Here is a 22,356-nt window from a genome sequence, read left to right as displayed (position 1 = left end):
TGGTGACTAAACAACAACAAAGCTACCATATGATCCAGTAATACCACTCCCAGGCATATATGCAGAGAAAACCATAATTCAAAAAGATACATGCACCCAAATGTTCACTGCAGCACTATTTACAATATCTAGGACATGGAAGCAACCAAATTGTCCATCCACAGAGGAACGGATAAAGAAGATGTTGCGGGGCGGGGGGGGGGGTGGGGGTGTATAAAATGGAATATTAACAGACATAAAGACAATGAAATAATGCCATTTGCTGCAACATGGATGGACCTACATACTGCCATACTGAGTGAATTCAGACAAAGAAAAACAAATATCATACGATATCACTTATATGTGGAATCTAGATAAAGGATACAAAGCGGGGGTAAATTGGGAGACTGGGATTGCCATATATACACTACTATATGTATATGTACACACACACACACACACACACACACACACAGTTCAGTTCAGTTCACTCGCTCAGTCATGTCCGACTCTTTGCGACCCCATGAATCGCAGCACGCCAGGCTTCCCTGTCCATCACCATCTCCCGGAGTTCACTCAGACTCATGTCCATCGAGTCTGTGATACCATCCAGCCATCTCATCTTCGGTCGTCCCCTTCTCCTCCTGCCCCCAATCCCTCCCACCATCAGAGTCTTTTCCAATGAGTCAACTCTTCGCATGAGGTAGCCAAAGTACTGGAGCTTCAGCTTTAGCATCATTCCTTCCAAAGAAATCCCAGGGTTGATCTCCTTGCAGTCCAAGGGACTCTAAAGAGTCTTCTCCAACACCACAGTTCAAAAGCATCAATTCTTTGGCGCTCAGCCTTCTTCACAGTCCAACTCTCACATCCAAACATGACCACAGGAAAAACCATAGCCTTGAGTAGACGGACCTTGGTTGGCAAAGTAATGTCTCTGCTTTTGAATATACTATCTAGATTGGTCATAACTTTCCTTCCAAGGAGTAAGCGTCTTTTAATTTCATGGCTGCAGTCACCAATTGCAGTGATTTTGGAGCTCCAAAAAATAAAGTCTGACACTGTTTCCACTGTTTCCCCATCTATTTCCCAGAAGTGATGGGACCAGATGCCATGATCTTCGTTTTCTGAATGTTGAGCTTTAAGCCAACCTTTTCACTCTCCACTTTCACTTTCATCAAGAGGCTTTTTAGCTCCTCTTCACTTTCTGCCATAAGGGTGGTGTCATCTGCATATATGAGGTTATTGATATTTCTCCCGGCAATCTTTATTCCAGCTTGTCCTTCTTCCAGTCCAGCATTTCTCATGATGTACTCTGCATATAAGTTAAATAAGCAGGGTGACAATATACAGCCTTGATGTACTCCTTTTCCTATTTGGAACCAGTCTGTTGTTCCATGTCCAGTTCTAACTGTTGCTTCCTGACCTGCATACAGGTTTCTCAAGAGGCAGGTCAGGTGGTCTGGTATTCCCATCTCTTTCAGAATGTTCCACAGTTTATTGTGATCCACACAGTCAAAGGCTTTGGCATAGTCAATAAAGCAGAAATAGATGTTTTTCTGGAACTCTCTTGCCTTTTTGATGATCCAGTGGATGTTGGCAATTTGATCTCTGGTTCCTCTGCCTTTTCGAGAACCAGCTTGAACATCTGGAAGTTCATGGTTCACGTACTGCTGAAGCCTGGCTTGAAGAATTTTGAGCATTACTTTGCTAGCATGTGGGATGAGTGCAATTGTGCAGTAGTTTGAGCATTCTTTTGCATTGCCTTTCTTTGGAATTGGAATGAAAACTGACCTTTTCCAATCCTGTGGCCACTGTTTACTTTTCCAAATTTGCTGGCATATTGAGTGCAGCCCTTTCACAGCATCATCTTTCAGGATTTGAAACAGCTCCACTGGAATTCCATCACCTCCACTAGCTTTGTTCGTAGTGATGCTTTCTAAGGCCCACTTGACTTCACATTCCAAGATGTCTGGCTCTAGATTAGTGATCACATCATCATGATTATCTGGGTGGTGAAGATCTTTTTTGTACAGTTCTTCCGTGTATTCTTGCCACCTCTTCTTAATATCTTCTGCTTCTGTTAAGTCCATACCATTTCTGCCCTTTATTGAGCCCATCTTTGCATGAAATATTCCCTTGGTATCTCTAATTTTCTTAAAGTGATCTCTAGTCTTTCCCATTCTGTTGTTTTCCTCTATTTCTTTGCACACACACACACACACACACACACACACACACACACACACATATATACATACATATATATAAAACACATAACTAACAAGAAACTTCTGTTATAGTCCAGGGAACTCTATTCAATACTCTATAATGGCCCATATGGGAAAAGAATCTAAATAAAGAATAGATATATATATAACTGATTCACTTTGCTGTATACCTGAAACTAATACAACATTGTAAATCAACTGTATCCAATAAAAATTTTTAAAAACTCCAGATGAAACTGTATTGGTTTCATCTTGCTGCTGTAGCAAATCATTACCAAATTAGTGCCTTCAAACAACACAAATATATACTCTTAAAATTCAGGACATCAGAAGTCTAAATTGGATCCACAGGATTACATATCATCAGAAGGCTCTGAGGAGACTGTTTCCTTGCCTTTTCCAGCTTCTAGAGGTTGCCTGCATTTCTCGCCCCATGGCCCCTTCCTCTAACTTCAAGACTTGCAGCCTAATCTCTTCTCTCTGAATTCAGTTTCCATCCTTACATTTTCTAAATATAGATGTTCTGACCCTCCTGCTTCTCTCTTTTAAGGACCTTTGTGATTACATGGGGCCCTATCTGGTTAATACTGGATCCTCTCCCACATTTTAGGATCCTTAATGTAATTACATCTGCAAGTTATTTTTATCATGTAAAATAAAATGCTGGCTCCAAGGATGAGAACACAGGAGCCATCATCATTTGCTGTTTTCACTGCTTTGGTGCCAAGAGCATAGTGAGTGGTTGTGATTTAGTTGCTAAGTCATGTTCAACTCTTGTTACCCCATGGACTATAGCCTGTCAGGCCCCTCTGTCCATGAGATTTCCCAGCAAGAGTACTGGAGTGGGTAGCCATTTCCTTTTCCAAAGGATCTTCCCGACCTGGGGATTGAAACTGGATCTCCTGCATTGCAGGTGGTCTCCTGAATTGCAGGTGGATTCTTTACCCTCTGAGCCACCGGGGAAGCCCCTCAAGAGCATAGTACTTGGAAATAAATATAATTCTATTAAAGATGAAAGATTAACTGTTTTAACAATCTCAGGCACATGGCTAAGTCTACTAACTCTAATTTTCAAAACCAGAATCAGGAACTCATTTATTGAGAAAACAGGGCTCCAGACTTCAGTGTGACTTTGAGATGTATGCTTTGACTAAGAGAACACCAGTGTAGGAAATCTTCATTATCTGAGTATAACTGACCATTATATTAAAGTAAAAGCCTTTAAGATATTGTTTTTGTAAGATTATGAATTTTCCTCATAATAAATAGTGATAAATAAGGCTGGCTGGATGTTTTCTTGACAGATGAAATGGAAAATTCTAAAAATATACATGTTTAACAAAATTTAGATTATACTTCAATTGTGTTCTAGTTTGTTGAACAAAGAGTAAAGCAAAAGAGTTGATTCCTGACATAGCATATTTTGCAAAAAATGAGTGAGAGAGTTAGAGTATGACTGCCTTTCTATTTGGCTTTTGTGGATAATCTTAAAGAATCCTTTTTAAAAACATATTTGACAGTATACTGAAAATTTCAAGCATCTCTCTTAATAATTCATGCCTGAATAATCTATTTTGTTACTCATATTTTCCTTTATTTGCTAACAATTCTTTTCTGCCAGATTTTCATTTTACAAGGATTTGTTTACAGTATTTTTCCAACGTTATTTTCATCAATTACATTAAGTCTCAGACTAAATGACATTGGCATTTTTATTTCACAGTTTGAATCATATTGCATAGAACATAAGATCATAAAATACAAATGTGAAATTAAAAGCTTGAATGGGTAAGGATATTGCTGTCATTGGTGATCAATGTAGTCCTATTAACAGAAGAAGGAATATTCGGGCAGAGACTAACTGAATCAAAAGTTCTAAATGAAATTTTCATCATATGATAACTTTTCCTTCCCTAAGCAATATTTTACTAAGGGGAACTCAAATACATAATGATCACACAGGCTTTACCTGCATAAGGTTGCAATAATTTTGAAAAATATACCTGGGACTAAAAATCACATTCAGGTTGCCTTTGAAACTTTTGCTTCTTATTTTATTATTATATTAAGTACATTTAATAGAGGGATGATTAATTTATAATAATTTTTCTTACAAATATTTTCCATAAGATTGCTAATTATATCTAAGTAAAAGTTTACTACTGTGTCCCTAGCACTTAGATTCAGAGTAGGAACTCATTCAGTATTGGAGGAGAAAGCATGATATAACATTTTAAAAAGGGGATTATGTACTTCACTAAATTGCAGAATTTGCCATAAAGAATTTGTATTATCCATATCGACAAAGAATCCATTGTAGAAAGTAGGACAATCCAATTCAAATATTTAAGACTAATGTGTAATGCAGAAAACATATGTTTAACTCCTTTTCTGTGAGAACATTCTTGGTCATAATTCAAACTCAGTATTTTCCATAATTTTTCCACTGAATATAGTATTATCCAAGACAGACATTTACAGGGAAATTTCCTATCAAACAAATTTGGAAATAAACAATATACTATAATCTTCCTCTTAAGAGTGTCAAGAACTCTGATAAATCCTGCTAGAAAACAAAACACTTTTTCATAATAACTGTTATACTTTATTAAGGGAAGTTAAGCAAATGCCTGAAAAGACAATATGAGTACATTTAGAACTTAAAAAAAAAATTTATTTCCTTCTCTTTTTCTCTTCCTTTGTACTTGACCTTTCTCTATTACTTTGAGCTTTGAGATGTGGCAAATAGAGAATGAAAAGTAAAAAAAAAAAAAGGGAAGTAGGTGAAAAAAGGAAGAGAGAAAGATAAAAGCTGGAAGAGTAGAAATGTTCAACAGATACAGAGCTGATGGGTAAGCCTCTTACTATACTGTATAAAGTCAAAATATATTTGGAGCTTCCCATATGCCTGTCTTCGGTCACAGCATTCTCCATTCCCTCAAGTGTGAACTAGGATTCTGAAGTTTGTGTTTATTATTCCTTTGTGTTTATGAAGTTACTGCAAATGTACATATCCTTTAACTGCATGTTGCTTGGTTTTTCATATTTTTGAAATGATGTATATGGCCTCAAACTGCATGTGTTCTTCTTTGACTTGCCTTTGTAATTGTTCAACATCATCTGTGAGATTTATCCATGTTGACATGTGCAGCTCTTGTTCATTTATTTTCACTGCTGAATTTTAATCCACTCCGTGACCATATTACAATTTATGTAGTCATGCTCCATTACTGTACATCTCGACCATTTTGCCTGCTTTTGCCAACACTGTCATGAACATGCTCTTCTTGAGTATATACTTAGAAAATGGAATTTCTGAGTACAAGCAAATTCCTGAACTTTGCTAGACATGAAACTGTTTTGCAAGGTGGGTGTAGCAATTTGTACTCCTACCAGAATTCTATAAAGCTAACAGATTATTCACATCCTCAGAAACACTGGGTATTGTTAAACTTGAAACTGATTTGCAGCAGGGCAGCAAAGTTTATTTCTTGATCAGCTGCTGGGAGGTGGAGCTTGTGGATTTTGAGTACTCCCACTAAGAACATCTCTGCACTCTTGCTCCCTTGTGAGTCAGCATGAATTCAGACCCAGCCACTGTGGTAGAGTGTCCTGTTTTAGGAAACAATGTCTGACAAAATATTTATCTAAGATTTGTATCCTTGATTCTCAAAGATAATCCCACCTCTATTCTGATCAGATATCAGGACTAACAAGGGCACCCCTACAGGAGGGGAGAAACATCATTTGTCTGGGTGAAATGTCTGTGACCAAACCAATGGTGGCTGCAGAAAACATACGTTTAACTCCTTTTCTGCGAGAACATTCTTGGTCATAATTCAAACTCAGTATTTTTCAGAGGACTGTATAGTCCTCTCTTCTTGTCTGGTGTCTGGAAGCAGAACTAATCTACTCTGTATTGGGTAAGTCCCTTGCTTCTCAGACAAATTAGTGAGTGGTTGGGGCAGGAATGTAGGGGGATATCTTTTAAAAAAAGAAATAGAGGACCTTATGCTATATAAAGAAATGTGAAAACTCAAATGACTAACTGGAAAATAAGAAGTATGATTTTACCTAGATTGAAAATAAGTTGAATAAGTATAAAACCCCCTCCAGTACCTCTTATTTCATACTAAACCAAATGTAAACTTCTCTGACAAGCTGTACTTCATAACCTAGTCTTCTTGTAATTAGCCAGCCTTATTTCTCACAACCTTGTCCAAAGTTTCGCCTTGTGTAATCAGCTTGATATTCTCAAACCTTATGAATACACCCAAGTTTCACTGGCAATATTTTCCTCTTCCTGGAATTGCCTTTCTTCACACTTCTTTCTCAATTTAAGTAGTCTGAAATTACACTTAAAACTGTATCTTAAATCATAATAGCAGTACTACCCACTGCTCGTGCTCATAGAAATTTCAGTATTTGTAAGACAATCACTTTTATAGAAATTTCCAACATTTGCTTGCAAAGATATACACATTTAAATGCAGAGTTCCAAAGAATAGCAAGGAGAGATAAGAAAGCCTTCTTCAGCGATCAATGCAAAGATGTAGAGGAAAACAGTAGAATGGGAAAGACTAGAGATCTCTTCCAGAAAATTAGAGATACCAAGGGAACATTTCATGCAAAGATGGGCTCAATAAAGGACAGAAATAGTAGGGACCTAACGGAAGATGAAGATATTAAGAAGAGATGGCAAGAATACAAACAAAAACTGGCTCAGTGGTAAAGAATCCTCTTGCCAATGAGGGAGACTCAGGTTCAATTCCTGATCTGGGAAGATCCCACAATCCGCATAGCAACCAAGCCTGTGCAACACAACCATCAAGCCTGTGCTCTAGAGCCCAGGAGCCACAACAACTGAAGTCTGTATGCTTTAGAGACTGCTGAGCAACAAGGGAAGCCACCACAGTGAGAAGCCTACACACCACAACTAGAAAGTAGCAACCACTCACCACAACTAAAGAAACGCCTGCACAGCAACAAAGACCCAAGACAGCCAAAAATAAATACAGTTATCAAAAAACTGTTTACACAAAAAGAAGTTACAGTGAACACCATGAAAGTACAAAGGATCTTAAGAGACTACTACAAGCAGCTATATGCCAATAAAATGGATAACCTAGAAGAAATGGACAAATTCCTAGAAAGGTATAATCTCCCAAGACTGGACCAGAAAGAGAAAATATTAACAGACCAACCACAAATACTGACATTGAAACTGTGATTTTAAAACTCCCAACCATCTAAAGTCCAGGATGAGATGGCTTTACAGGTAAATTCTATCAAACATTTAGAGAAAAGTCATCACTCATCCTTCTGAAACTGTTCTAAAAAAATTGCAGAGGAAGGAAAAACCCCAAATTCATTCTATGAGTGAATGAATCATTCTATTCTATAGAATCATTCTAGTCTATGATTCATTCTATGATACCAAAACCAAAGATGACACAAAAAAGAAAATTATAGGTCAATATCACTGATAAACATAGATGGAAAAATTCTCAACAAAGGACTAGCAACACAAATCTAACATTAAAAGGATCTTGCTGTGCTGTGTGTGCTAAGGCAATTCACTCTAACTTTTTGTGACCCTATGGCCACAGTCCACCAGGCTTCTCTGCCCATGGGATTCTTCAGGCAAGAAACTGGAGTGGGTTGCCAGGCCCTCCCTCCAGGGGATCTTCCTGACCCAGGGATCGAACCCACATTTCTTATGTCTCCTGAACTAGCAGGTAGGATCTTTACCACTAGCAGCACTACCTAGGAAGTCCCAAAAGGATCATATACCATGATTGAAGTGAAGAAGTGAAATCACTCAGTCATGTCTCTTTGCAACCCTGTGGACTCTAGCCTACTAGGCTTCTCTGACCATGGGGTTCTCCAGGCAAGAATACTGTGGTAGGTTGCCATTTCCTTCTTCAGGGGATCTTCCTGACCCAGGGATTGAACCCGGGTCTCCTGCATTGCAGGCAGATACAATGATTAAGTGTGATTTATTCCAGGGATGCAAGGATTTTTCAATACCTGCAAATCAGCCAGTTTCATACACTACAACAAACTGAAAGATAAAAACTATATAATCTCAATAGATGCAGAAAAAGCTTCTGACAAAATTAAATACCAACTTATGATAAAAATTCTCCAGAAAGTGGGTACAGAAGGAACATACCTCAAGATAATAAAGGCCATATATGGCAAACCTACTATTAACATACTTAGGGGTGAAAAACTGAAAGTATTTCCTCTGAGATCAGGAACCAGACAAGGATGTCAACTCTCACCTACCACTTTAATTCAACATAGCTTTGGGAGTCCTGGCCACAGCAATCACAGAAGAAAAGGAAGTTAAAGGAATACAGATTAGAAAAGAAGTAAAATGGTCGCTGTTTGCAGATGACATGATACCATACAAAGAAAATTCTAAAGCTGCTTTACCAGAAAACTACTAGAGGTTACCAGTAAATTTGGTAAAACTGTAGTATACAAAATTAATGCACAGATATCTCTTGTATTCCTATATACTAACAATGAGAAATTAGAATGAGAAATTAAGGAAACAATCCCATTTACCATTGTTATCAAAAAGAATAAAATACCTAAGGAGACAAAAGACCTGTACTCAGAAAGCTATAAGACACTGATGAAAGAAACTAAAGTTGACACAAACAGAAAGATGTACCATGATCTTTGATTAAAAGAATCAATACTGTCAAAATGACTGTACTACTCAAGGCAATCTACAGATTCAATGCAATCCCTATTAAATTACCAATGATGTTTTTCACAGAACTAGAACAAAAACTGTTTAAATTTATAGAGACACAAAAGACCCCCAAATAGCCAAAGCAATCTTAAGAAAAATGGAGCTAGAGCAATCAGGCTGTCTGACTATAGATTATACTACAAAGACAGTCATCAAAACAGCATGGTACTAACACAAAATTGGAAACAGATCAATGGGACAGGATAGAAACCCAGAAATAAACCCACGCACCTATGGTCAATTAATCTATGACAAAGGAGGTAAGACTACATAATGGAGGAAAGATAGTTTCTTTAGTAGGTGATGCTAGGAAAACTGGACAGCTCCATGTAAAAGAATGAAACAAATACAGTCTTTAACATCATATGAAAGTGAAAGGGTTAGTTGCTCAGTCATATCCAACTCTTTGCGATCCCATGGACTATATCCCGCCAGGTTTCTCTGCCCATGGAATTCTCCAGGCAAGAATACTGGAGTGGGTTGTCATTCCCATCTCCAGGGGATCTTCCTGACCCAGGGATTGAACCCAGGTCTCCTGCATTGCAAGCAGATTCTTTACCATGTGAGCCACCACAAAAATAAACTCAAAATGGATTCAAGATCTAAATGTAAGATTGGACACTATAAAACTCTTTGAGGAAAATATAGGCAGAACACCCTTTGACATAAATTGCACCAATATCTTTTTTGATCTGTCTCCCAGAGTAACGGAAATAAAAACAAAAATAAAGCAAACGAGACCTAATTAAACTCAAAAGCTTTTGCATAACAAAGGAAACCAAAAACAAAACAAAGCAAAAAACCCCCACTGAGTGGTTTTTTTTTTTTTTTGCAAGAATACTTGCAAACAATGTGACTGACAAGGGATTAACCTCCAAAACTTACAAGCAACTCATATAACTAAGTATCTAGAAAACAAACAACCCAATCAAAAAATGAGCAGAAGACCCACATAGACATTTCTCCAAACAGATGGCCAAGAGGCCCATGAAAATATGCTCAACATTGCTAATCATTAGAGAAACGCAAATCAAAACTACAATGAGATATCACTCCACACCAGTCAGAATGGTCATTATCAAAATGTACACAAATAATAAATGCTGGAGAGGGTGGGGGAAAAAAGAATCCTTATTCTCTGTTGGTGGGAAAGTAAAACTGGTACAGTCATTACGGAGAATAGTATGGAGGTTCCTTAAACTAACAGTTGAGCTACCATATAATCCAGCAATCCCGCTCCTGGACATATATCCACAGACAACCATGATTCTTAAGGACACATGCACCCCAATGTTCATTGTAGTAATGTTTACAATAGCCAAGACATGGCAGCAACCTAAATGTCCATGTAGAAGGAATGAAGGTGAGGTACATATGCACAATGGAGTATTACTCAGCCACTAAAAAAAATTGGGAGAAGGAAATGGCAACCCACTCCAGTATTCTTGCCTAGAGAATCCTGTGGACAGAGGACCTGGTGGGCTGCCATCTAATGGGGTTGCACAGAGTTGGACGTGACTGAAGTGACTTAGCAGCAGCAGCAGCTGTATGCCTGAAACTAACACAACATTGTTAATCAACTACACTCCAATATAACATAACAATTTAAACAATAAAAGGGAAACCAAACACAAATTCATGCTGGTATTTGTAAGTAAGCAAATGTTTCTTTCCACTCTTTCATGAGTGTATTCAACTCATGAAGCACTCAGGTAGATCCTGCTTGGGTTGCACGTCCACCCCTGAACTATTACCCCTGTTGACTAGGCAGGTAGACTATCCTGATGAGCTAGGCTAGAACTGGGCCCAGCCTTGTTGCTAGGCAACGGTGGACTATGAGATTGATAGACCCTCTCAGAACCACATGGAATGGAAGGGGAACAGTTCCCAGTGGAAACAGCAGTGATGAAGCATGAATGCATGTGCACACATGCCCACGTAGGTTCATGCGCACATACACCAAACTTCTACTAGGCCCCTCTAAGCCAGTCCCAGTTAGGGGCACTACACCAACAAGTCCCACGGCCCCATGTGGGGGCACTACACCAACAGGCCCCACGGCCCCATGTGGGGGCGCTACACCAACAGGCCCCATGGCCCCACGCAGGGGCGCTACACCAACAGGCCCCATGGTCCCATGTAGGGGAGCTCTTCAATGGCTCTCTGTTATAGCACTCGACAGTCTCCCGATGTCCTCTCAGCCAGAGTGGCAGCTAGAGAGGTTCTGGAATTCAGTGCACAGTGGGGCTGAAATTCACTTTCCTCGCATTACTTAGACTTTGGCATTCAGTATTGTCCACTGGCCCAGCTTCTGCTGCTGCACAGAATCTCTTTTTGAGGAACTCAAGCTTGAAAACGGCAAGCTTCACTCAGCCAGTTCCACTTTAATCAATCAGGTACACTTTTACACCTTTAAATCACAGCCATCAAGGTGTCAGTACCATTTCTCCCAGAAGCTCCTAGGTCTAAATGCATTCAAGAGGGAGCGGCATCCACTAAATTCAAAGACTAACTTTGGAAACAAAGGATGCCTCATTCTACTGTTCAACATATCTCACCCCCCTGACTCCAAGATTCCAGAAACATCCCACATTATCTTCTTTCAGGGCCCACTTAGTTTCCTCCTTTATCTTTGTTTTCCTTTTCTCTTTCAGCTGACATTGCCACACTTTTTCTCTAAGCTACTGTTTATTTATAAAATTCACAATTAAAAAATTTAAGTACCACAGTGAATTGTATGATCAGCAAGAATATCACAGCTGAACATACCAAGAAAAATCAGTATCTAATACTTACCATGTTGTGTTCTGTACACAATAATGTATACTTTCAAATGGTCTTAAATATATATATATAAATTGGTTACTTTTTAAATTGGTCACACACATGTATACATTTTTTTTCCCTTTTTGGAGTTCATTAAGTTTACAGAGTTCAGAAAATAATTCTGATCGATTAGCTTCCTGAAGAAAGGGAGAAAATTATTAACACCCCCGTTCCTGTTTTCCTTTAACTTTCTTGAAGTAAAACATTTACTGATAGTTTTAAGCTAAGTAGTTTCTCAAAGTACTTCAATAAATTAACAATTAATTCTGAACATGTCCCTCAAAATATTTCAAAGAAATATTATTTTTTTCTTTCAGAGATTTACAAAGCATATTAGCATAATAAAGATCCTGAATGAGTTGCACTAAAGAAAGCTGCTTAACTTTATACCTCCCAAACTTATTCAACTACAGAATACTTCTATACGAAAAACTAAGGGGTGTGGACATCTCTTTAATAACACAACAGCATCTCTGAAATGTTCTGTCAGAAAACACTTACTTTCCACAAGATGCAAAATAAAAGATTAAAGTGTCTGGATGGTTTAAGAGAGGGGCTTCCCCAGTGGCTCAGTGGTAAAGAAACTACCTGCAATGCAGGAGACTCAAGAGACGCAGGTTCAATCCTGGGTTAGCAAGATTCCCTGGAGGTAGGACATGGCAACCTACTCCAGTATTCCTCCCTGGAGCATCCCATGGACTGAGAAGCCTGGCAGGCTATAGTCCATAGTGTCACAAAAGAGTCAGACATGACTCAAGGGACTGAGGACACATACGCACACATGGTTTAATACTCCTGATTATTCAGTTCAGTCACTTAGTCATGTCTGACTCTTTGCAATCCCATGGATGGCAACATGCCAGGCTTCCCTGTCCATCACCAACTCCAGGAGCTTGCTCAAACTCATGTCCATCGAGTTGGTGATGCGATCCAACCATCTCATTCTCTGTTATCCCCTTCTCCCTCCTTCAACCTTTCCCAGCATCAGAGTCTTTTCAAATGAGTCAGTTCTTCACATCAGGTGGCCAAAGTATTGGAGTTTCAGCTTCAGCATCAGTCCTTCCAATGAATATTCAGGATTGATTTCCTTTACAATTGACTGGTTAGATCTCCTTGCAGTCCAAGGGACTCTCAAGAGTCTTCTCCAACACCACAGTTGAAAAGAATCAATCCTTCAGTGCTCAGCTTTCTTTATAGTCCAACTGTCACATCCATATGTGACTACTGGACAAACCATAACTTTGAATAGACTGACCTTTGTTGGCAAAGTAACATCTCTGCTTTTTAAAACACCATCTAGGTTGGCAAAAGCTTTTCTTCCAAAGAGCAAACATCTTTTAATTTCATGGCTGCAGTCACCATCTACAGTGATTTTGGAGGCCAAAAAAATAAAGTCTGACACTGTTTCCCCATCTATTTCCCATGAAGTGATGGGACCAGATGCCATGATCTTCGTTTTCTGAATGTTGAGCTTTGAGCCAAATTTTTCACTTTCCTCTTTCATTTTCATCCAGAGGATCTTCAGTTCTTCTTCACTTTCTACCATAAGAGTGGTGTCATCTGCATATCTGAGGCTATTGATATTTCTCCCGGCAATCTTGATTCCAGTTTGTGCTTCATCCAGCCCAGTGTTTCTCATGATGTAATCTGCATATAAGTTAAATAAGCAGAGTGACAATATACAGCCTTGACGTACTCCTTTTCCTGTTTGGAACCAGTCTGTTGTTTCATGTCCAGTTCTAACTGTTGCTTCTTGACCTGCATACAGATTTCTCAGGAGGCAAGTCAGGTGGTCTGGTATTCTCATCTCTTTAAGAATCTTCCACAGTTTGTCGTCATTCACACAGTCAAAGGCTTTGGCATAGTCAATAAAACAGAAGTAGATGTTTTTCTGGAACTCTTGCTTTTTCAGTGATCCAAAGAATGTTGGCAATTTAATCTCTGGTTCCTCTGTCTTTTCTAAATCCAGCTTGAACATCTGGAATTTCACACTTCACATACTGTTGAAGCCTGGCTTGGAGAATTTTGAGCATTACTTTGCTAGCATGTGAGATGAGTGCAACTGGGTGATAGTTCAACCATTCTTTGACATTGCCTTTCTTCGGGATTGGAATGAAAACTGACCTTTTCCAGTCCTGTGGCCACTGCTGAGTTTTCCAAATTTGTTGGCATATTGAGTGCAGCACTTTAATAGCATCATCAACAAATAATTGGATTAAAGATTTACTGAGCAGGGTCCCACCCATCAGAACAAGACTCAGTTTCCCCTCAGTCAGTCTCTCCCATCAGGAAGCTTCCATAAACCTCTTATCCTTATCCATCAGAGCATAGACAGAATGAATACCACAACCACAGAAAATTAATTAAACTGATCACATGGACCACAGCCATAACTCAATGAAACTATGAGCCATGCCATGTCGGGCCATCAAAGACAGACAGCTCATGCTGAAGAGTTCTGACAAAATTTGGTCCACTGAAGCAGGGAATGGCAAACCACTTCAGTATTCTTGCCTTGAGGACACCATGAACAGTATGAAAAGGCAAAAAGATAGGACACTGAAAGAATAACTCCCCAGGTCAGCAGGTGCCCAATATACTACTGGAGATCAGGGGAGAAATAACTCCAGAATGAAGAGACAGAGCCAAAGCAAAAACAACACCCAGCTGTGGCTGTGACTGGTAATGGAACTAAAGTCTGATTCTGTAAAGAACAATATTGCATAGGAACCTAGAATGTTAGGTCTATGAATCAAGGCACATTGGAAGTGGTCAAACAGGAGATGCCAAGAATGAACATAGACATTTTACGAATCAGTGAACTAAAATGGACTGGAATGGGTGAATTTGACCCAGTTCAGTTCAGTTCAGTCTCTTAGTCATGTCCAACTCTTTGCGACTCCATGAATCGCAGCACGCCAGGCCTCCCTGTCCATCACCATCTCCCGGAGTTCACTCAGACTCACATCCATCAAGTCTGTGATGCCAGCCAGCCATCTCATCCTTGGTCGTCCCATTCTCCTCCTGCTCCCAATCTCTCCCAGCATCAGAGGCTTTTCCAATGAGTCAACTCTTCGCATGAGGTGGCCAAAGTACTGGAGCTTCAGCTTTAGCATCATTCTTTCCAAAGAAATCCCAGGGTTGATCTCCTTCAGAATGGACTGGTTGGATCTCCTTGCAGTCCAAGGGACTCTCAAGAGTCTTCCAACACCATAGTTCAAAAGCATCAATTCTTCGGCACTCAGCCTTCTTCACAGTCCAACTCTCACATCCATACACGACCACAGGAAAAACCATAGCCTTGACTAGACGGACCTTGGTCGGCAAAGTAATGTCTCTGCTTTTGAATATACTATCTAGGTTGGTCATCACTTTTCCTCCAAGGAGTAAGCGTCTTTTAATTTCATGGCTGCAGTCACCATCTGCAGTGATTTTGGAGCCCAAAAAATTAAAGTCTGACACTGTTTCTGTTTCCCCACTATTTCCCATGAAGTGATGGGACCGGATGCCATGATCTTCGTTTTCTGAATGTTGAGCTTTAAGCCAACTTTTTCACTCTCCTCTTTCACTTTCATCAAGAGGCTTTTTAGCTCCTCTTCATTTTCTGCCATAAGGGTGGTGTCATCTGCATATCTGAGGTTATTGATATTTTTCCTGGAAATCTTGATTCCAGCTTGTGTTTCTTCCAGCCCAGCATTTCTCATGATGTGCTCTGCATATAAGTTAAATAAGCAGGGTGACAATATACAGCCTTGACATGCTCCTTTTCCTATTTGGAACCAGTCTGTTGTTCCATGTCCAGTTCTAACTGTTGCTTCCTGACCTGCTTACAGGTTTCTCAAGAGGCAGGTCATGTGGTCTGGTATTCCCATCTCTTTCAGAATTTTCCACAGTTTATTGTGATCCACACAGTCAAAGGCTTTGGCATAGTCAATAAAGCAGAAATAGATGTTTTTCTGGAACTCTCTTGCTTTTTCCATGATCCAGTGGATGTTGGCAATTTGATCTCTGGTTCCTCTGCCTTCTCTAAAACCAGCTTGAACAGGGAGCTCATGGTTCACATATTGCTGAATCCTGGCTTGGAGAATTTTGAGCATTACTTTACCAGCATGTGAGATGAGTGCAATTGTGCAGTAGTTTGAGCATTCTTTTGCATTGCCTTTCTTTGGAATTGGAATGAAAACTGACCTTTTCCAGTCCTGTGGCCACTGCTGAGTTTTCCAAATTTGCTGGCATATTGAGTGCAGCACTTTCACAGCATCATCTTTCAGGATTTGAAACAGATGACCTTTATATCTACTACTGTGAGCAAGAATCCCTTAGAAGAAATGGAGTACCCCTCATTGTCAACAAAAGAGTCTGAAATGCAGTACTTGGATACAATCTCAAAAATGACAGAATGATCTCTGTTCATTTCCAAGGCAAACAATTCAATATCACAGTAATCCAAGTCTATGCCTCAATCAGGAATGCTGCAGAAGCTGAAGTTGAATGGTTCTATGAAGACCTACAAGACCTTCTAGAACTAACACCCAAAAAAGATGTCCTTTTTATTATAGGGCCTGGAATGCAAAAGGAGGAAGTCAAGAGATACTTGGAGTAACATGCACGTTTGGCCTTTTAGTACAAAATGAAGCAAGGTAAACGCTAAAAGAGTTTTGCCAAGAGAACACAATGATCATAACAAACACCTTCTTCCAACAACACAAGAGACAACTCTACACATGGACATCACCAGATGATCAATACGGAAATCAGATTGATTATATTCTTTGCAGCCAAAGATGGAGATGCTCTATACAGTCAGCAAAAATAAGACTGGGAGCTGACTGTGGCTCAGATCATGAACTCCTTATTGCCAAATTCAGACTTAAATTAAAGAAAGTAGGGGAAACCACTAGCCCATTCAGTTATGACCTAAATCAAATCCCTTATGATTATACACTGGAAATGACAAACAGATTCAAGAGATTAGATCTGATAGAGTGCCTGAAGAACTATGGATGGAGGTTCATGACACTGTACAGGAGGCAGGGATCAAGACCATACTCAAGAAAAAGAAATGCAAAAAGGCAAAATGGTTGTCTGAGGAGGTCTTACAAATAGCTCTCAAAGAAGAGCAGCTAAAGGAGAAAAGGAAAGATATACCCATTTGAATGCAGAGTTCCAAAGAAGAGCAAGGAGGGATAAGAAAGCCTTCCTCAGTGATCAATGCAAAGAAATAGAAGAAAACAATAGGATGGGAAAGACCAGAGAACAATAGGATGGGAAAAACTAGAGACTGCAAGAAAATTAGAGATACAAAGGGAACATTTCATTCAAAGATAGCCACAATAAATTACACAAATGGTATGGATCTAACAAGCAGAAGATATTAAGAGGAGGTGGCAAGAATATACAGAACTATACAGAAAAGGTCTTCATGACCCAGATATCCACGATGGTCTGATCACTCATCTACAGCCAGACATCCTGGAATGCAAAGTCAAGTGGGCCTTAGGAATCATCACTATGAACAAAGCTAGTGTAAGTAATGGAATTCCAGTCGAGCTATTTCACATCCTAAAAGATGATGCTGTGAATGTGCTGCATTCAATATGCCAACCATTTGGAAAACTCCTGATTATAGATTACCTTTTCAAGAAAAATTTTTGTTCATGATTTGCTTACTTTTAATTAGCTATTTGGTTTTGTTATCTGTGTTGAGATTACTTTAAAATAATCCCTTCATTCACTCAATAAAGATTTATGGAAAACTTTTATGGATAGGCTCTGGGCTAGATGTAGAAATAAAAATTCAGTGATAAAATATGAAGAATAACTTCTTTAGTTTTCCAGTCTGCTGGGAATTTCAGAGACATAAGCAAGTTATAACAGTATTGAAATAAAGATTTCAAGGTTCCTCAAAGAGTGTTCTCTCAAGCTTGGATAATCAGTTAAGTTTTCTTAGAAGTGAAAGTGAAGTTGCTCAGTCATGTCCGACTCTTTTTGACCCCATGGACTGTACCCTACCATGCTCTTCCGTCCATGGGATATTCCAAGCAAGAGTACTGGGGTGGGTTGCCATTTCCTTTTCCAGAGGATCTTCCAGACCCAGAGATCGAACCCAGGTCTCTTGCATTGTAGGCAGATGCTTAACCATCTGAGCCACCAGATAATTCCTTTCTTGGAAGAAATCATATCAAAGACTTGGATGAACGTGTGATGGTGAGATGACCATCTGTCAGGGAGCAGTGTTCCAAGAAAAGAGAATAACATGTTCTATGATAGAAGGAGAGAGAAGACAAGCTTGGTCAAACTAACGTACTAAACTAAACATTAGAATGGCTACAACACAAAAACACAAAAGGAATTTGGGGAGGATATAGTGGATAGACAAAACAGAAGTTTATGCACAGCCTTGCAAGCCATTCTTAAGAGTCTGGACATGATCAGATTTGCATTTTAGAAAGATAACACTGAATATAATGTGGAGAATGGATTGAAAAGGCTAAGTCCAAGAGCAAGGTATTCAGTAGTGGAGTCTTTAATAATCCAAGGGATAGTGGGTTGATTTTTAAATTGAATACAAAGGTTCCCAAATGGAAATAAGTCTTATCTAAGCTACACTGGCAGTTAATCCACACCCTCTTTGGCTCATGTATTTCAGCCAATGCAGTAAAGCAGAAAAGCAGGGTCAACAGGAAAGGCACAGGAACAACCACAGGTTAGTCTATGGTAAACCTGCACTAAGTTGCTGACCTGCAACAGCATCTTTCCATCCTGCTGCTCATCAGCACCACCAAAGGACTTTTAAAATGCAGATGCTAAGGCAGATTCAGATTTAATTGATCTGAGCTGAGGCCTGGAAAACATCCCCAAGAGGGATCAGCAGGCAAGACTGAGATCCAACAAGGACCAATGAGTCTACCCAGAAATTCAGGCCCATCTATTTTAGCTTGTGTATTTAGGTTCCAGAGTCAAAAGTGGTTGATCTCAAACTTTAGTAGGCATCAGAATTCCATGGGAAGCTTGTCAAGACTGTGATGGGCTCCACTTTCAGAGTTGCTGATTCAGTAGGTCTGGGTGGGACCTGAGAATCTGTGTTTCTAAGTACTGAATCTTTACTCTAGAATCTGTACTTCTAAGTACTAAGGTGTTGCTGCTGTTCCAGAAACCAGATTCTGAGAAACAATAGTCTAAACCAATCATTTAGGAAATCAGAATTTTAAAGAATGATTTTTGCTGGAGAAACTAACTTTTCTTATTCCTTAGTTAATTAAGGAATGTGGGGTCTTTTTAGTTTCACACCTTGTGTGTAAAAACACTAAAAAAATAAACAAAGGTGAAGAAACTATGGCACACTTTTATTTTATTGTATATGTGAGAAGTAAAAACAAACTTTTGAAGAATTTCCTCTAAGAACTTTTTGTGGTGATCTTTCTGCTTTTTAAAATTTTTATTCTGATTCAAATAAGGCAGAAAAACCATATTTTCAGAACAAGGCATATACAATGAGAGAATGCAAAATAATCTGATGGTCTGCTATTGTTCATGATTTAGAAAAAACTTATCCTCCATAATCATGACTGACCTATGTTTCTGTCTGAAATGAATCTGTAACTTATGACAAGCCCAGGACCTGGAGCTGGTCAGCTATCTCATAACTCAGAGTCAGAATCAAGTACATCTTGCTCTGATCCTGCTGACTCATTATTCTTTATGTGGCATGATTGTTCTTTCAATTTTCTAGGAACATTGGTTACTTTACAAAATACCTTTTTTCTTCCAGCACAATATTACCAAGGAAAATTTGATTTTATAGTCAAGACTGATGTGCTTCTCAAATATACACAAATCATTTCAAAGTTCTTGTTAAAAAGTAAAATCTACTTAAAAAAAACACTTTGCATTGTTTAATCATATCAAACATAACTTACCATAGGAATTTAATTTTTTACATAAAGTAACTTTTATTCTTTAAAAAACACTCAGGTCCCACAATGTCAGAGGTCTTAATACTATTCTTTCTGCTTAGCACACGAACATTTCTTACTTCTTATGCCAGCTGGTGAATAAATTTATGGATAGCAAGGAATTTTTATATCGAGTAATTTACAAAAACTACATGTTTTAAAATGTTTGGCATGTTTTATACAAGCATATATTTTATTATACCAGTATTATCTTTAACAGTATCAAAATGAAATCTACTCAAAGTTCAAAAATATAATAATCATCATAGAATTTTATTAATAAAAATGTACCAATATAAGAGGAGAAGGCAATGGCACCCCACTCCAGTACTCTTGCCTGGAAGATCCCATGGCCGGAGGAGCCTGGTAGGCTGCAGTCCACGGGGTTGCGGAAGAGTTGGACACGACTGACCGACTTCACTTTTACTATTTACTTTCATGCATTGGAGAAGGAAATGGCAACCCACACCACTGTTCTTGCCTGGAGAATCCCAGGGATGGGGAAGCCTGGTGGGCTGCCGTCTATGGGGTCACACAGAACTGGGTAAGACTGAAGTGACTTAGCAGCAGCACCAATATAAAACAGTACCAAAATCAAACATCACCAGAATTATGAATATAAGAGTAAAACCATCTAAATTAAATAATGCAATTTTGAAGTTAAGGAGATGACTGACTTCAATTAGGAAAAAAATCTGGCTAAACAAATTGAACCCTGAAGCCGAACAGATTTGGCTTTGTTGGACCATGACCCCTGCCATGGCTCTGCCCTTTCCTTGTCAGTAACTCAGAACATTTTACCAGACCGGAATACTCCAGAAGTAAGGTAACTGTTAAGTTAGCTTGGGGGAGCATCTTGAAAACAGACAGGAAAACTCAGCAAATCAACACTTTTTATTTATCATTCAAGATTAAGTCACCAAACAATGTAAGAACTCTTCATCAAATTTATGTGGTTAATGGATTTTTCCTTACCCCAATTTTTGTTGATGCACCTGCATTCAATAAGATGGTCCTTGCAAGTATCAAAATCACAAAATAAATAATGTGGTTTCTGCTGTAATCTCACAGTTGCCACTTTCATGTCCTTAAGAACTCTTATTTATCCAGAGCAATTTTAGCATTTCAGGTAATGGGAAATTATTTTAAGATACATTAAAATTATAGACAAAAGACCTGAAGCATCTGTAAGCCCATAGAAGGATTTACTATTTACTATTCAAGTCATGCAAAAAGGTTTTTAAAAATCATCATTTGTGCCAGAAATAATTGGCAAAGGAACTAATCACCATTCAAGAAACATTTAGTAAATACTAATGCAAGACATGGTATTAATGCTGCTCAACACAGGTTTAGTTTCTCTTCAAGAGTATACATTATCATCACTTATTCATAATACAATATAGGACACATTTTAATTCAAAGCAACTATAAAAAGCCTGAATGGTTAAACATGTATTCATGTTAACCATTAATATAGACTGTATTTTAACAGCTCATTCAGTTCAACAACAACAGAAACAAATAACCCAATCAAGAAATGGGCAGAAGACCTAAAAAGACATTTCCAAAAGAGATATGCAATCACACCAAAAGATTTAAGCATCACTAATTATTAGAGAAATGCAAATCGAAATTACAATGAGGCACCACCTCAGACCAGTGAGAAGGGCCAGCACTAAAATGTCTACAAATAACAAGTGCTAAAGAGGGTGTGGAGAAAAGGGAGCCTTTCTACACTGTTGGTGGGAATGTAAGCTGGTGCAGCCACTACAGAAAACAGTATGAAGGCTTCAAAAAATCAGAGTGGCCATATGATCCAGCAATCCCACTCTCAGGCATATACCCAGACAAAACCATGATCTGAAAAGACACGTGCACCCCAACATTCACAGCAGCATTATTCACAATAGCAAATACATGGAAACAACCCAAATGACCATCAGCAGAGGAATGGATAAAAAAGATATATACAGACAATGGAACATTATTCAGCTACAAAAAAGAACAAACTAATGTCATTTTCAATAAGATGAATGGACCTAGAGATTATCATACTAAGCAAAGTAAGTCAAAGAGAAAGCTAAATATTATATGATATCACTTGTATATGAAGTCTAAAATAAGACACAAGTGAATATATCTATGAAACAGAATGAAACAGACTGACAGATATACAGAACAGACTTGTGGTTGCCAAGGGGAAGAGAAGTTGGGAGAGGGAAGGACTGGGAGTTAGGGGTTAGCAGATGCAAACTATTATTGATACATCGATATATAGGATGGATTAATAGCAACATCCTACTGTACAGCACAGGTAAATACATTCAACGTCCTGTGACAAACCACAATGGAAAGGAATATGAAAAACAATGTGTGTGTGTCTATATATATATATATATAATAATCACTTTGCTGTACAGCAGAAATCAACACATTGTAAATCAACTATACTTCAATAACATTAAAAATATATATAGACTGTTTTTACAATAAAGAATACTTAGCTAAAAGTAGACATTGAATTAAAACTGAATGTTTTTGTATATTATTAACTTGGTGATGTTGTACAAATTTAAATGTTTTCATCTGGAAG

The sequence above is a fragment of the Budorcas taxicolor genome, chromosome 4 (assembly GCF_023091745.1).
Source record: "Budorcas taxicolor isolate Tak-1 chromosome 4, Takin1.1, whole genome shotgun sequence".
NCBI classification, from domain to species: Eukaryota; Metazoa; Chordata; class Mammalia; order Artiodactyla; family Bovidae; genus Budorcas; species Budorcas taxicolor.
Note: the sequence above shows the minus strand (reverse complement) of the source record.